Source organism: Bos grunniens, chromosome 10 (genome assembly GCF_055505025.1).
Source record: "Bos grunniens cultivar Pamir isolate PY7600 chromosome 10, Bosgru_T2T1.0, whole genome shotgun sequence".
NCBI classification, from domain to species: Eukaryota; Metazoa; Chordata; class Mammalia; order Artiodactyla; family Bovidae; genus Bos; species Bos grunniens.
The window spans coordinates 96,887,560-96,903,774 of record NC_141174.1 but is presented as its reverse complement, the minus strand read 5'-3'; the positions used below and the strand labels follow the sequence as shown (position 1 = coordinate 96,903,774).

At 51.9% G+C, this 16,215-nt stretch overlaps 1 protein-coding gene across 3 annotated transcripts in view; it reads right to left on the bottom strand.

The window, feature by feature from the left end:
• CPLX2 (complexin 2) overlaps window positions 1-16,215 on the bottom strand; it is a 91,686-nt gene that overhangs the window by 33,337 nt on the left and 42,134 nt on the right. The window contains exon 2 of one of the 3 annotated variants that reach the window (XM_086319030.1): window positions 696-814. The exons of the other annotated variants lie outside the window; for them this stretch is intronic. The gene's annotated coding sequence lies outside the window, so the exon portion shown is untranslated. The remainder of the gene's footprint in view (window positions 1-695; window positions 815-16,215) is intronic. 3 annotated transcript variants of the gene reach the window in all.

Sequence of the window (16,215 nt, the reverse complement as noted above, 5' to 3'; positions counted from 1 at the left end):
CTCCTCTTAGGATGGCTCGTGACTCAGGACACACGTCTTCTTCTCTGCGCAGAGCTGGTCCCCGCCTCCTTGGGACTTGTGCCTGTTCCCAGATGGCTCTTGTTTGCCTGCCTGGTGACTTGGCATAGTGGCTCGTCTCAGAGATGGCAGCGTCTCTGCACTGCTGGGCTGAGCCTGGCCGGCCCAGGGTGGACCTGACAAATTTACTGTAGGAACGAATGGCTCTGGAGTATTTTCATCCAGGGGCTCCCCACTTAAACCCAGGGATTGACTGAGTGCTCAGTTAGGGAGCAGAGGAGGGCAGGCCTGCATGGGGCTCCCTAACCCGAGGGTAGCTTCAGGATGACAAGAAAACAGGCTCATGGCTTTAGAGGGTGCAGCCACCTGACCATGGGCTCTTCCTGTGCGAGGCACCTCAAACTGGACTCCTGCATCTACCATCAGGACCGTTGTTAAGTAGCGGCTCTGTCATCTCCCTGTTTCCTCAAGCCCAAAGCCCCGGGCAGTGTGAATGCCCAGCTCTGAGTCTGGACTACCCACCCCATGCCATCTCTGCCCTTTCTCCTCCCCGTGGACTCCTCAGGCCTTACCAGCTCCCCCTGCACTGTGGCCCAGCCACCTGGTGTGTTTCCCCACCTCTGCCTGGCTCCCTCAGCCCCACCTCCCTCCATATCCCTTGCATGAGGCTGACTCACAGCTCCTCTGTGCGCTGAGCTCTGACCACGCAGTGCTGACCCTGCTCAAAACACTTGGCAGCTCACTCCTTTCTCCACCGGCATTTTTCCAGTGGGTCGTGCAGGTGTCCACAGGGATTCTGTGAGGAAGGGAGCCCTCCGTCAGGTGAGCGGGGATTGCTGGGCTAAGTGAAGTCAAACAGATTGTTCCCTGCAGGAGTTTTCAGGGCCCTTGATGTGCTGTTTGGATTACGATTCTCTGAGAGGCGACACAGCGCCTGGCATTTCTAGAGCTTATTTGAGCACAGGACTTTCCGGTATGGAAGGAACATCAAGGCGAGGGGTGTTCTGAGGCGTGCACTTGGGAAATGCTGCAGTGTTGGCTGGAGCCTGAGTGCCTTGCCCTGGAGGTCAAGGTCCTTCACAGCACAGCCCTAGCCTGCCTTTCCAGCTGCCAGTCCACAAACCTCCAGAAATTTCCACCCAGAAAGCGACCCTTCAGATGCTCCCTGTGCCGGCTGCAGCTGTCTGCCGCCCCCTCACCCACCTGCCAGCTCACTCTTTCCGTCTGTCCAGAGCTGCCTTTGCTGAGACTGAAGATGGAGTCGCTCAGTTTTGTCTGCCTCCTTGCGACCCCATGGCCTGTAGCCCACCAGGCTCCTCTATCCATGGGATTCTCCAGGCAAGAATACTGGAGTAGGGTGCCATGTCCTCCTCCAGGGGATCTTCCTGACCCAGGGACTGAACCTGGGTCTCCCGCATTGCAGGCGGATTCTTTACCGTCTGAGCTGCCAGGGAAGCCCCCAGCCCAAATGGCAGCGGCTCTCCCGAGCGATGGCATGGGAGTTCTCCCGTCTTCCTCTGGCTCCATGGGTCCCAAATCTTGCTGCCCTCAGGTCATTCTGAACATGACTTTATTATGGGGAACTCTTTGGATCCCCTCTAATTTGCTTTTAAAAATTTGCAAACTTGAGTATTTTAACCCATATCAGTGCAAGCCCCTCACTTACGATGCATGTCTGGTGTATCTAGCTGCTGAGGGTGAGGCTGCTACGCAGACAGTGCCTCCCGTGTGTGTGTGTGGTGGTGGGGCATTAAGAACTCCTGATTCACTAGGCAAACAGGACGTGTGCAAAGCCGTGCTTCTGATGCTCCGCTCACAAGTTTATTCCCCCTAAAGGAATGATCTTATTAATATTCTGGGAGAGGCTAGCATTTACTGAGAGCTCCCATGGTGCACGATACTGTCTTGACGCTGTACACCTGGCACATTACCTATTGGCCAGAAAGGTGCCAGGAGGGGAGCTCCCAGGAGTGGAGCCATGGAGCGCTTGAGGGAGCAACGTGGAAACGTGACCCCAGCCCAGGGTGGTACCGGAGCTGGGCTTCTGCTCTAAGGTCCCCAAGCAGGACTCACGTCACAGGACTCCTCTTCCAGGAGCCTTCCCTCACCCCACGGACCAGGCTGCCATCACTCAGCCAGAGCCTCTGCTCCTGTGTTTGTATCCCCCACTGGGCTGGGAGCTCCTCAAGGTCAAGGCTTACTTGTCTTTACACCTCCAGTCTCTAGCATGGGGTTTGGCTGCATGCATGGAGTCATGTGCCTGAGGGAGGGATAAATGTGTCCAGGCCTAAGGAAGATTCCGGGCTTTTGTGGGAACAGTCCTGGGAAGATACAGGCTGAGGTCCAGCGCCCTGAATCTCACATCACACATTCCTATGAGTTTCCCTCTCCTTTGGCTCCAGGGTAGCTGGCCTGCCTGATGACTAAGAACATCACTTCTAGCTGCAAACAGCCACCTGGAGGTGGCTGGTGGCAACAGGTAGGCCAGCCCCACCCAAACAAGAGGACTGACTAACTTTTGTTCTCTGTTGGTACCTGCTGAAATGTGGACACGGTTCAGCATGCTCTACAGCACTGATTGGCATCAAAACACACCAACACAGTCTTCCTGGCATGCGGAGGAATCCTGAGAAAATGCAAATTAGATCATTGCATGCTTTTGATTAAAACCCTCCATTAGCTTTGGAAAACAACAACAACAACAACTACACTTAAAATGAAATATGACATCCTGGGACTTTCCTGGCTCTTCAAGGCCCCCGTGGGAGCTGGGCCCTCTTGCCCACCATTTGCCCTTCATTAGCTCCACTCCAGTCATACGAATTCTTTGTCTTCCTTGCGCTGCCAAGCTTATTGCTGCCCCGGGACTTTTGCACCTGCTGTTCCTTCTGCCTAGGACACCTTTCTGCCATATCCTCACCTGGCTGGCTCCTTCTTGATATTCATATTTGCCTCAAACATCCTCTCTTCAGAGGCTGCCCCTCTTTTACTCTATCTAAATTCTATTTAAATGAGACCATCACTTCTTATCTCCATTTAATGGTCTTCATGTCACTTGCCGCTGTCTGAAATTGCTTTATCTTTTTTGGATGTGTTTGTTTACATGCTTATTGCTCATCTCTCCAGCTAGAATACCGTCTCCACGCGGGCAGGAACCTCCTCTGCTGTGTTCACTGCTGTGTCCCACCGCCTGTTTCACCCATTGCCAACAAGAGGGCAGCTGGGAGACAGTGGGGTGGTTTGGAATGTGGGCTTGGGCTGATGGCCAGGGTTCAAATCCTAGCCTGCCATTCACTGGGAGGTGACATTCTCACTTTACAGATGATGAAACTGAGGCACGAGGAGGTTTACCCTGCACACAAAGCACCCTGGTGGCCCTGGGGAGGAGTCATGGTCCCATTAGCTGTGGGGCTGGGGGCAGGAGCGTGGGAGTAGAAGCTGGAGGTCCGTGGGCTTTGGACCTGTGTCCTTAAGCCTGCTGCCTGCACCTCCACTGAGTCGCTGCCTCTTTAACCAGCCTTCCCTCTTGTCACCAGGCCACCCCCATGTGGCCAGGCCCTCTGCACCAGCTGGACTGTCATTCTGGCTTTCTAGCTGGACTTGGGTTCCCTGAGTCCCCCCATCCCCCTGTCCCAGATCTGACCAGTGTAACCCCCCTACACAGAAGCTCTCAGGAGCTCCTGCCTGCTTTCCAGATGCAATCCTGCCTCCCCCACGTGGTGAATAAGGATCTCTGCCATCTAGTCCCTGTGAGCCTCTAGGGCCTTAATCCACCTGCACCCAGCCCCCTGTCCCGGCATCTCTCCTTTAGTTGCTCTGAACTACCTGCGATTTCCTGAAAACATCCCGTCTGTTCTCGCCTCTGTGTCTGGGCCCCTGGCTCCTCCCTTTGCCTGGGACACCCTGTTTGTCAACCTGGCTCATTTACCTCCCCAGCAGGCTCAGCTCCGCACCACTTCATCCGGACACATTTCCTGACCACCGAGTCTATGAGCCCCATCAGCAGCAGTCCTGTCCCTGGATTCTCACCGTGCCTCAGCCTTGGTCGCTCGTCCGTCTTCCCCGCCCTTCTCTGTACCTGGTTCCCCGTGCCCCCAGCTCTGTAAGCAGGTGTGGTGGGCCCTGGGAGCCTTCCTGAGTTCCTTGGCTGGATGAGGCACCCCTGTCTCTGGAAGCTGGCTGTGCACCCCTATCACACACTTACCATCCTGCAACTTCCCACCTTCCCCTCCAGCCTATGGGCTGTATGAGGGTAGGGATCTGTCTAAATGTTCTCCAGGGCCATGGCCAGGACCTGGTGTCCAGCAAGCACTGCAGACAGCTTACTGAATGAACAAGCAATGATTGTCAGCCCCGCGAGGCTGCTGCCAGGTGGTGGCTGGGAGCCACGCTGACAGCATCACTGACTGGAAACCTCACTGATTACAAGAAGACCTGAGCCTCACAGGGCACTGGCCAGCACAGCGTTTGGGGAGGGGCCCAGGCTGGGCCAGAAGCGCAACCTGCTGGGGAGGACCTGGGGAACCATGGTGCTCGGCTGTAGGCAGCTCTTTCTGCTACTGACTAGTCAGGCCTGGGGAAGCCGGGGTTAACTCTGTCGTGATTGGTACCAAGAAATGGAGCCTGTGTGGATCCAGGCATGTTTTGTATAGGCTGGCTGGTGCCTCTCTTGGAGTGGAGGGCCCTGGGCTGAGCAAGGCTTTCCACTCTATCTAATCCTGTCCTGGACTGAGATGAGGGCAGAGAACGCCTATCGGAGACTCAGGGTTCCGGGGACTGGCCCATTCCCACCCCCACCTACTTTGAGTTTCTGTGACTGCATGGAGGGGCATTGAATTCGATGTCCTTATAAGACCTGGGTTCAAATCCCAGCTCCCCAGCTTCAGCCACAGCTCTGAGATGGACTGGCTGGCCAAAGGCGATGCGCAGGAAAGTGCTTTATCATGGTGCTAAGTCGTTCAGTCGTGTCCGACTCTTTGCAACCCTATGGACTGTAGCCCGCCAGGCTCCTCTGGCCATGGGATTCTCCAGGCAAGAGTACTGGAGTGGGTTGCCATTTCCTTCTCCAGGCTGCCATTTCCTTTGTCATTGCCAAGGGGCTAATGCAGCTCAGGAGGGGAGCCAGCTGGAGAGTTTCCATGGAGCAGACCTTCAGCCTGGGGCCATAAATGCAAGCTGGGTGGGGGAAGAAGAAGCCCCCAGCCCCAACCTGCTTCTCAAACTGCCTCGGATGCTGGAGTGCTGGGGAAGGGTAGGGGGGCTCACTTATAAGCGTTTTCCAGGCACAAATCCTGCTCACACTCCTCCACACAGCTCTTCCAACCCAACCTGTGCTGTGTTGCCAGAAGAATCTTCCTAAAATACTCCCATCATATCACTCCCTTGCTCAGAAGCTTCCTGTGGTGGCCCCATGTTGCCTGGGACGAGCCCACCTCCTCTACCAGCACCCACAGCCCCCTCCAGCCTCGTGTCTCTCTGTCTCTGTACTCAGGGTCCCATCTGGAACCTCCTTTGTGTCCCTGGCACCACGGTCTCCTTGAGTCATCTCAGTGTCCCCGAAGATCAGAGGTGCCCCCTACCCATGTTGTGTACGAGGAAGCTGAGGCTCATAGAGGTGGCCTGACTGGCTTTGCTCTTCCTCTTTGGAGCTGCAAGATTTCTCAAAAATCACTGCATCCAAGCTGCTTTCCTTTTGCAGATGAGGGAACTGAGCTTCAGAGGAGGGACTGATCTGCCCAAGGTCACTCTGCTACAAGTGGGTGGAGAAGCCTGGAGCCTGGGTCCCCAGCTTCCCACCCAGCCCTGTGGTCACGTCACCCCACCGCTGGGCTGACCACGTGCTCCCTTGAGCTGCCGGGGACACACAGGCATGGAGCACTGGTGTGTCGTGCTTGCCCTGTGGAGTCACAGGTCGGCATTCTGGGGGTCCCGAATGGCTAGTGCTGGAACTGTGCCCACCCCTGGGGAGGACTGGCCTGGCACCAGGCTGAGGGGTGTGTGGGACACGGTCAGCAGTGAGTAACTGTAAGGCAAGCCTCAAAGGGAAGGGAGGAAAGAGCCAGGGGTGGCAGGAGGGTTGCTGTCCCCACTGAGGTCTGGTCCCAGTGATTCAGGAGGGGGAGGTGTGAGCCAGGAGACTGGTCGTTTGTATCACTCGGGCTGCAGAGGTTGAAGTCACAGGTGACTCCCCTTTCCTGCAACCAAGACCACCCATCCTGAGTTCCCTCCCAGTCCTGGGCCCCTGAGACCATCTCTGGCCTTAGAGGGTCAAGGGCTTGGGTGACCTTGGACACAGGTCTGTCCATCCATTCCAATAATCTCCCCTGGGCTCTTGCTCTGGGCCAGGCAGTGTGTCAGGCCCTACCAATGAGAGCCCTGCCCTTAGGAGGCTCTCCATCTAGCAGGGGCATCAGACAACACCTAAACAAACAAAAGACAAGGTAATGTCAGACAGTGATGAGTGCTCTGAAGACAGTGAGCATGGGATGAGGGGGAAGGGGCCATGGGAGGGCTTTCTCTCAGAGAGCAAGCCCTCCCGAGGAGGTAACATTTGCACTGCAGGCTGATCTGCCAAGGGAAGGAAGTGGCAAGTGCAAGGGCCCTGGGGCAAGAATGACCTAGAGCTTTGCAGCAATGGACAGGAGACCAGTGTGGCTGGATCTTCAGCAGCAGGAATTTGGGGAACTGAGCCATGAGAAGCCACACGGGGCCATGAGGGTCCCAGAGAAGACTGGATTTTAGTGTAAGTGTAGTGGATCCTTGTAGAGTTACAAGCAGGGGAGGGACAGGTCCAAATGCCTTTTAAGAAGACCTCGCTGGGTGGTGTGTAGAGAACAGATTAGGGCAGGGACCTGAAACGGGGTTGATGGGATAGAAGTGGGTAGGTGGGTGGCTTCCTGGGAGAGGCAGACAGTGAAGGTGTTATGTGTTTGGCCTCTTAACATCTTAGAGCTTAAATTTTATGTCCCAGAAAAGGGATCTGCTAGTGACTCTTGCGCAGGATTGCTGAGAAGTTAACATGAGAAGCCTTCAGGAGAGTGAGCAGTTGGCCATGGCGTCTGCAGCCATACGCTGTCCAGGGCGTTGGGAAGGCCTTCCGGAATCACAGGTCAGGTCCGTCTGGGGTTGCTGTCTCTAAGAACTTATCACTTTTGGAGATATTCTAGGCAGAGGGGGTGTCTGGAAGCCCACCAAGCCATGTCTCTAAGTCTATGCCAGCCTCTTCTGTCTCTCCCAAGGGCTACTGCATTGAAACAATATTTTCCAAAAATACAACCCAGCTCCCAAACAGAGATGCCTCTTTCCAGCCTCTGCAATTCACAAACACTCCATTTGTAGGACTCAATGTCCTACAGAATCTTGTAGGAGTTTTGTCCTGCAGAATGTGTCTATAGAATGCCCTCCTCTGGAAACGCACTTTTCTACTCCCCCCTTCTCTACTCACTCAGTCTCAGAGGGTCTCAGTCTGCTCCTCTGGGTGTGACAAGTTATTCCTACCTCAGGGCCTTTGCATTTGCTATTCCCTCTGCTTGGGTTCCAAGGGAACATTTCATGAAAAGATGGGGACAATAAAGGACAGAAACAGTATGGACCTAACAGAAGCAGAAGATATTAAGAAGAGGTGGCAAGAATACACAAAAGAACTATACAGAAAAGATCTTAATAGATCTTTTAAGATAACCAGATAGCCATGATGGTGTGATCACTCACTTAGAACCAGACATCCTGGAGTTTGAAGTCAAGTGGGCCTTAGGAAGCATCACAACGAACAAAGCTAGTGGAGGTGATGGAGTTCCAGCTGAGCTATTTCAAGTCCTAAAAGATGATGCTGTGAAAATGCTGCACTCAAGATGCCAGCAAATTTGGAAAACTCAGCAGTGGCCACAAGACTGGAAAAGGTCAGTTTTCATCCAATCCCAAAGAAAGGCAATACCAAAGAATGCTCAAACTACTGTGCAATTGCATTCATCTCACATGCTAGTAAAGTAATGCTCAAAATTCTCCAAGCAAGTCTTCAGCAGTATATGAACTGAGAGCTTCCAGATGTTCAAACTGGATTTAGAAAAGGCAGAGGAACCAGAGATCAAATTGCCAACATCTGTTGGATCATCAAAAAAGCAAGAGAGTTCCAGAAAAACATCTGCTTCTGCTTCATTGACTACACCAAAGCCTTTGACTGTGTAGATCACAACAAACTGTAGAAAATTCTTCAAGAGATGGGAATACCAGACCTCCTTACCTGCCTCCTGAGAAATCTGCATAAGGTCAAGAAGCAACAGTTAGAACTGGACATGGAACAGTGGACTGGTTCAAAATTGGAAAAAGAGTACGTCAAGGCTATATATTGTCGCCTTGCTTATCTAACTTATATATCATGTGAAATGCCAGGCTGGATAAAGCACAAGCTGGAATCAAGATTGCAAGGAGAAAATCAATTACCTCAGATATGCAGATGACACCACTCTTATGGCAGGAAGCGAAGAGGAACTAAAGAACCTCTTGATGAGAGTGAAAGAGGAGAGTGAAAAAGCTGGCTTAAAACTCAACATTCAAAAAGCTAAGATCATGGCATTCAGTCCCATCACTTCATGGCAAATAGATGGGGAAACAATGGAAACAGTGACAGACTTTATTTTTTTGGTCTTCAAAATCACTGCAGATGGTGACTACAACCATAAAATTAAAAGACGCTTGCTCCTTGGAAGAAAAGTTATGACCAACCTAGACAACATATTAAAAAACAGAGACACTACTTTACTGATAAAGGTCTGTCTAGTCAAAGCTATTGGTTTTCCAGTAGTCATGTATGGATGTGAGAGTTGGGCCATAAAGAAAGCTGAGCACCAAAGAATTGATGCTTTTGAACTGTGGTGTTGGAGAAGACTCTTTAGAGTCCCTTGGACTACAAGGAGATCCAACCCGTCCATCCTAAAGGAAATCAGTCCTAAATATTCATTGGAAGGGCTGATGCTGAAGCTGAAACTCCAATACTTTGGCCACCTGATGTGAAGAGCCAACTCATTTGAAAAGACCCTGGTGCTGGGAAAGATTGAAGGCAGGAGGAGAAGGGGATGACAGAGGATGAGATGGTTGGATGGCATCACCAGCTCGACGGACATGAGTTTGAGCAAGCTCTGGGAGTTGGTGATGGACAGGGAGGCCTGGTGTGCTGCAGTCCATGGGGTCCAAAGATCAGACACGACTGAGCAACTGAACTGACTGACTACTTGGGCTGCTTTTCTCCTTTACCTTCACATGGCTGGTAGCTTCCCATTCAGATGGCAAGACAATTTCAGGCCACCCCCTCAGAAGCCTTCTCTGATTTTTTCTTACCCACAAGCTACCTTCCTAGTCACTGGGGATAATTGCTGTATTTTATTTTTCCCAGCAATTATTGTCAGTGGGGCCATTATCTGTGTGCTTGTGGGCTGTCTTCTCCCACTAGACAGAAGACCCTTGAGGCAGGCCCTTGTCTGGCCCTGTTGGTTTCCATAAACCCAGCACCCAGTCCACAGTAGCAGCTCAATAAAGGTTGCTGAATGAATAAATGACCAATTCTTTTACAGACACTCATTTTCCTGATGAAGAAAACAGAAGATGCTTGCCTTCTGGCACCTCCATTTCTCTCTCTCTCTCTCTCTGTTTTTAGTAGCAAATACTTTATTTCATGTTAAAGAAATTTCAGAATAAAAAATGTTTTTAATTTGACCCAGGATTATCTGCAATGGCAACCCACTCCAGTACTCTTGCCTGGAAAATCCCATGGACTGGCTGCAGTCCATGGGGTCGCGAAGAGTCGACTGAGTGACTTCCCTTTCACTTTTCACTTTAACGCATTGGAGAAGGAAATGGCAACCCACTCCAGTGTTCTTGCCTGGAGAATCCCAGGGACGGTGGGCTGCCGTCTATGGGGTCGCACAGAGTCGGACTCGACTGAAGCGACTTAGCAGCAGCAGCAGCAGGATTATCTGCGTGCCATATATCTGACTTTTTAATAAACATTTACAGGAATTTTTTGTCTGGTTATTACTAATTCACTATTCTCCTTTTTTGAAAATGGAAGTGTATCCACCGCGTTGTGTTAGTTTCTGGTGATGAGCAAAGGGATGAGTTATACACATGTACATGCATTCTTTTTCATACTTTTCCATCATGGTTTATTAGAATATATCAAATATAGTTCCCTGTGCTAAGACCTTGCTATTTATCTTAGGGGCCCCGTTTCTGTTGGTGGTCCCCACCCTCTCCCCACTGCCTTCCCACTGCCATTCAAAATTGCGACACAACCATTGGCTGTTCCTCCTTGCCCCGCCCCCAAATCCTGCGGGCCACTAATAGCTCCACTTGGACACTGCTTTCAGTCTGCAAAACTCTCCGGAGACAGCCTCTTTTTATTAATAACAAGGCTCATTAACCTCGTCCTACAGACAAGGAAACTGAGGTCAAGAGTGAGGCTGAACGTGCCACCCCAGGCTAGCCCCTGGAGGAGAACACAGTGAAGCAGACCTTTTGGGCGGAGGAGTTGTGAATGGCTGTCTCGGTGGTGGAGGGTGGGGTGGGGCCTCCCCCCCAGGGCTCCGTGGCTCCTGCGAACCCTCTCATTGCTGGTTTGCCCAGTGCCCTCCTCCCCATAATTTTGAAGGGTCATCGCTAGGGCCTGAAGAGCCAACCATCCCCTGTCTTGCTCTCTTGATCTCTTGTTAGCCTCTTGCTGGTGGGAAGTGACAGCCTTCTTCCCCTGAAAGGTCTCTTCAATCCTTTAGGTGATGGATTTAGGCAGAGACACTTGAGTGCCTCCATTACAAAAATGCGAGGAGACAGGAGGTGGTGTGTGCGCTCTGGTGAGGGGGTGTGTGTACACACGTGTGTGTTGAAGGTGTGTGTACCTGGATGTGGCGTGTGTGGACGCACATGACTCTGTGAGTGTGTGTGTGTGTGTGATATTGCACAGTGTGCATGAACCCGTGTATGTGGGCGGGCGGGGAGGGAGAGAGGGACAGAGATCATAGTATATGCTCCTGAGCGCCACTGTTTACAGCTCAGGGCTTTCTGGCTGGTGCTCCAAGGCTTCATCGGGAGCTGAGGAAGGTCAGGCTGCCACAGTGATACAGCTGAGCTTGGCCAGTCCTCTCAAGACTCTTGAGGAAGGCAGAGATGAGAGGGAGCCTTGGAGGAGGGTGTGAGCCAGGGCTGGCTTGTCTTTGCTGTCTGACCAGCCGCCCCTGCCCGGCTGACTCAGACACTGCCTGCCAGACAGTGACGCTGTCCTCCCGGCCCGCTGACCTCCCCGGCCACCGGCTGGCTGACCCTGCTGGCTGGGAGATGCGCCTCTCTCAGGAGCCTACTCCCCCGGAAGCCCGCCTCAGTCCTAGCTCAGCCTGAGGGCTGGCTGCTGTTCGGAGATATGAATTCTGATTCCCTTGGTAAATTAAGAAGGGTCTTTATGCCTTCCGACCCACTGTTTCCCCAAGGCCTCTGGACCTCATCTCTAGGGCTTCTGGTTGTACGTTCCCCAGTTTCCTCCTCTGTGAAATGGCCACAAGTCAAATGTGCTGTGAGAGTCGTGGAAAGGCAGAGCCAGCAGATCCCGGGCTTGGGAAGGCTGCCTCAAGTCCCAAAGGCCAGGCCCTTTGCCTGGGCCACGGCAGAACAGCCTGGCAACTTCAGGGGGGCAAGAAGGGCCACTGAGGTCGCGGGCCAGGCAGGGCCAGAGGAGCAGGGCTGAGAAGCTGGGAGCACAACCCCATGGCCATGCCTCCATAGGCTCCAAGTGCTCAAAGAGATGTCAGGTTGGGAGGATGCCATGTGACTTCCTGTGAACGGGGAGGAAGACAGTCAGGTCGTGGGGGGACCTTTGTGGCAGCAGCTGAGAGCGGGGAATGGAGGGGGAGAGCATAGGTTTTGGAGTCAGGCTTGGCCCAGATCTCAGTGACCTCGAGAAGTTCACACCCCTTCTCCTGGTTTCCTCTTCTGTAGGATGAGATAATAATAGCTGTCTGGCTGTATCGTTGGGAGCGTTGGTTCACTGAACAGGAGCATGTGTGTGAAGTACCCAGCCACGCTGGGGGTCGTCAAGGAAATGATGATGAGGGGGCCCGAGTGGACCAGCTGCTCCTGACTGTACGTGGCCCTGTGGTACCAGCCTGCAAGGCAGCCCCAGAATCGCCCCGCTAGGCAGCCTGGCTGCCATCTCCTCCTCTCAGCTCCCAGAGTGCCCTGTATCCCCTCCTTCCCAGCGCTTCCTGTCAGACAATTATTATCAGTTTGGATGTCTGTCTTCTCCATAATTCTTCAGCTCCTGGAAAAGGGGACTAGGGGAGAAATGCTTGTGCCTGACTGAATGGTGTCTGTCTGTCTGTCTGCTGCATTGAGCAGTGAGCAATGGAAGGGCAAGGTCAGGGAAAGGTAAACAGATTTATTCAACTCCTTCTAGCTGTTCTACATACTTCACATCATTTCTCACTAAAACTTTGCAAGGTAGGTGTCATACTCCCATTTTGCTGATGGGAAAATTGAGGCTCAGAGAGAGGGGGCACTGGTCTGAGATCACTCACAGCAGGAGAGGAGGGACCTGGATTCCCTCTCAGTCTGTGCTTCTAATCACCACGCCATTCTGACCTCAGGTGTAGAAGGCAGGCCCCTCACCTGTCCACCCCAGGCCCGCTGAGCAACACATATCCAAGAGCCAGCTCTGCAGTAGAGGTGCATGTGTGTCCCTGTGAGCCAGGACCTCTGTCCTCTGGCGCTGCAGGGGGCAGGGGTGGGGTGAGGAGGAGGAGGCGGCTTGGGGTCCCAGGACCCTAAGGATCAGATCAGGGCTTTGTCCACAGCAGGCACAGGCACACAGCAGTTCCACGCTCCAGCTGTCTCCACCTGTAAGTTCAGGCTGTGTGTTCTGGCGTGTGTCTCCCGTGTGTCTGGGTTATCTCCATGTGTGTGACTGCTCCCTGGGTGGGCCTCTGTGTGTCACTGTGTTTGAATTCACGTGAGCACATGGGTAAGCCTATGGTGCATCCGTTGGGGGTTTGTGCAAAATAAGCACCTGTGCGCCATGGTTTCCGACTGGGCCTCTGAGTGTTTGTATCCAGGCGCAGGTTTGCAGTTTGGGGGGGATGTTTGATCACGTGCAAGTCTAGGGTATAGGGTGAGAAGCAGCCACTGTCCTGAGTCTCACCTTCCCCTTCAAACTCTCTGCTTCTGGAATCATGCAGGTGACCAAATGTAACACTTTCCTTGTCTCTACTTTCAAGCAGTTCTGGCACCGCCTTTCCAGTTAGAGAGTTCTCAGTTCGAATCCCAGCTCCACCACCTGCTGTGCGGGAGGCTGGTGGGTTACTCACTCTCCCAGGCCCTGGTTTCCTCTGTCAAATTGTAGTGACGACCCGAGATGACACCCCTGTGCCCAGCACAGAGGAGATGCTTGGAGCTCAATGTGCTCAGAAAGTTTTGTCACACCGCGAGTAGTCCCTCTTGCTTCCCCACGTGTGTGGAAACCAGATATTTCCCAGATGTCATTACCAGACAGTCGCCTTGCTGTCTGGCCACGCTCATCGCTTTCTCGGACACCAACTAGTGCAGAAGAGGCGAGACCCTGTCAGACCTGCTGTATCTGAGAATAAGTGCATACTTGGCGATGGGGCCATGTGGCTGTGTGATTGACTTAGCCCTGCCATGAATTGTGCGGACTTTTCACCTCTGTGGAAGGCCAGATATGAAGCTCTTAAACTAAAGACAGGTGTTTCCTATTTTTAAATGAATGGGTAACCAAAATTTTTGGAGCTACAGGCTTGATAAATGAACGTGTGAATTTGTTTTGAGGATCTTATGACCTTTTCGTCGGAGAAGGCAATGGCACCCCACTCCAGTACTCTTGCCTGGAAAATCCCATGGACGGAGGAGCCTGGTAGGCTGCAGTCCATGGGGTCACGAAGAGTCGGACACTTACTGAGAGACTTCACTTTCACTTTTCACTTTCATGCACTGGAGAAGGAAATGGCAACGCACTCCAGTGTTCTTGCCTGGAGAATCCCAGGGACGGCGGAGCCTGGAGGGCTGCCGTCTATGGGGTCGCACAGAGTCGGACACGACTGAAGTGACTTAGCAGCGTGACCTTTTCGAGCAGGGTCCACCTAGTGGTGAAGTCAGACATTGCAACTCAGCTCTATTCGGGCTTGTTAAATACCCAGGGGGAAAAAAATTCAGGTTTAAATAAGCTTTTTGAGAGCTTCCACTGAGCCAAGCTTTGCACTGGGTTTGTCTCCATGTGGTCTCATTCTTTTGATTAGATGGCAAGCTCATTTTATAGGCGAAGCATCCAGCCTGCTAGGGGTCATTTGCTATTAAGTGATACGTCTGAATTTAAATCCTGGTCTCCTGACTCTGGGTCATCTCCACAAAGACGGCTGTTTTTTCAACCTCTTTCACAGAAATGGAATTCTCTTTTTAGAGAAATTTGAAAATAGATAAGAACGTTAGAATAACTTTGCTATCTGGGGTGATTGTGGGCCTGGAGACCCCTGCATGGGTCCCTTCTCATCCCAGAGGTAGACCTCAAGTCCTCTTGTTGAATATTGGTATTTCAAAAAACACAGCTGGCAAACCACATGCCCCCGCCAACCCCAACTCTACCAGAAAGGCCTGGCTTTGGAAACTCTGGGAAAGTGTAAAGGTGATTGATACAAGAGGGGAGATATGGAAAATGCTAGAAACAGCTGACTCCTACCTGGGAATGTACGAGTGGGAAGCTGCTGTTGCCCTGGATCTGCCAGGATATGTTAGGGTGCCCCCAGCTTCAACAAGATTCTTAAGCCCATGACTCTGTCCACTGTGACCCCTCCCTCCGGTTTGGGAAAAAGTGAAAGTGTTAGTCACTCAGCTGTGTCTGACTCTTTGCAGCCCCATGGACTGTAGTCTGGCAGGCTCGTCTGTCCATGAAATTCTCCAGGCAGGAATACTGGAGTGGGTTGCCGTGCCCTCCTCCAGGGCATCTTCCTGACCTAGGGATGGAACCCAGGTCTCTTGCATTGCAGACTGATTCTTTACCATCTGAGCCACCAGGGAAGCCTAATTTCTAGATGAACATTACAATAAAAATAAGTCATTTTGGAACAGGAGGGAAAAAAAATGAGGGAAGGGGGCAAGGCACAACGTTTAAAAGAATGACACAGCCCTTGAGGATAGGGCATAAACTGATTAGAACCAACTAGACCAAAGATGTCAGAAGATTTGACTTCCAGCGGACCTTAAACCTCATTATATGCTCATTGTAATTTGGACTGCAAGGAGATCCAACCAGTCCATCCTAAAGGAGATCAGTCCTGGGTGTTCATTGGAAAGACTGATGCTGAAGCTGAAACTCCAATATTTTGGCCACCTCATGCCAAGAGTTGACTCATTGGAAAAGACTCTGATGCTGGGAGGGATTGTGGGCAGGAAGAGAAGGGGACAACAGAGGATGAGATGGCTGGATGGCATCACCGACTCAATAGACATGAGTTTGAGTGAACTCCGGGAATTGGTGATGGACAGGGAGGCCTGGCCTGCTGCAATTCATGGGATTGCAAAGAGTCGGACACGACTGAAGGACTGAACTGAACTGAACTGAATACATTAACATCTAAAGACATGCCCACTAGCGCCGTGACAGTTCTGAGGTTGACTATCAAAGGCCCAAAAGCGGGCAGTAGCCCAATTCCTACATATCTCTTCCCCTTCTCCAAACCAGTTGGAACAATCCTCCCACTCATTAGCCTATGGAAGTACCCACCCCACAAAACTAACCACCCCTTATCTCAGGGCCCTTCTCATCTTTTGAGAGGACAGAATTCTGTTTACAGAATGTGTGTCTCTCTAAATAAATCCACTTCTTACCTATCTCTTTGCCTCTGAATTCCTTCTGCTCTGAGATGTTAAAACTTGAGCTTCGGTAAGTCCTGATACAGATGAGCAATTTCAACTAAAAGACAGTTGGGTTCAACTCCCAATCTGAGTTTTGGCTGGGTTCAAATTCCATCTGAAGTGTGGTTTCAACTTTATTACCCAGAAGAATTTAGAGGTGTGTTGTGGTTTAAAAAAATACATTTATGAATTTGTTTTCTAACAAATTCACTGTCAGCAGCTGTGATTATCTTGCTTGCTCTGTCTCTCCAGTGAGACACGGACCAGCTGCAAGAGAGCAGGAACCTTGTCTATCACGTT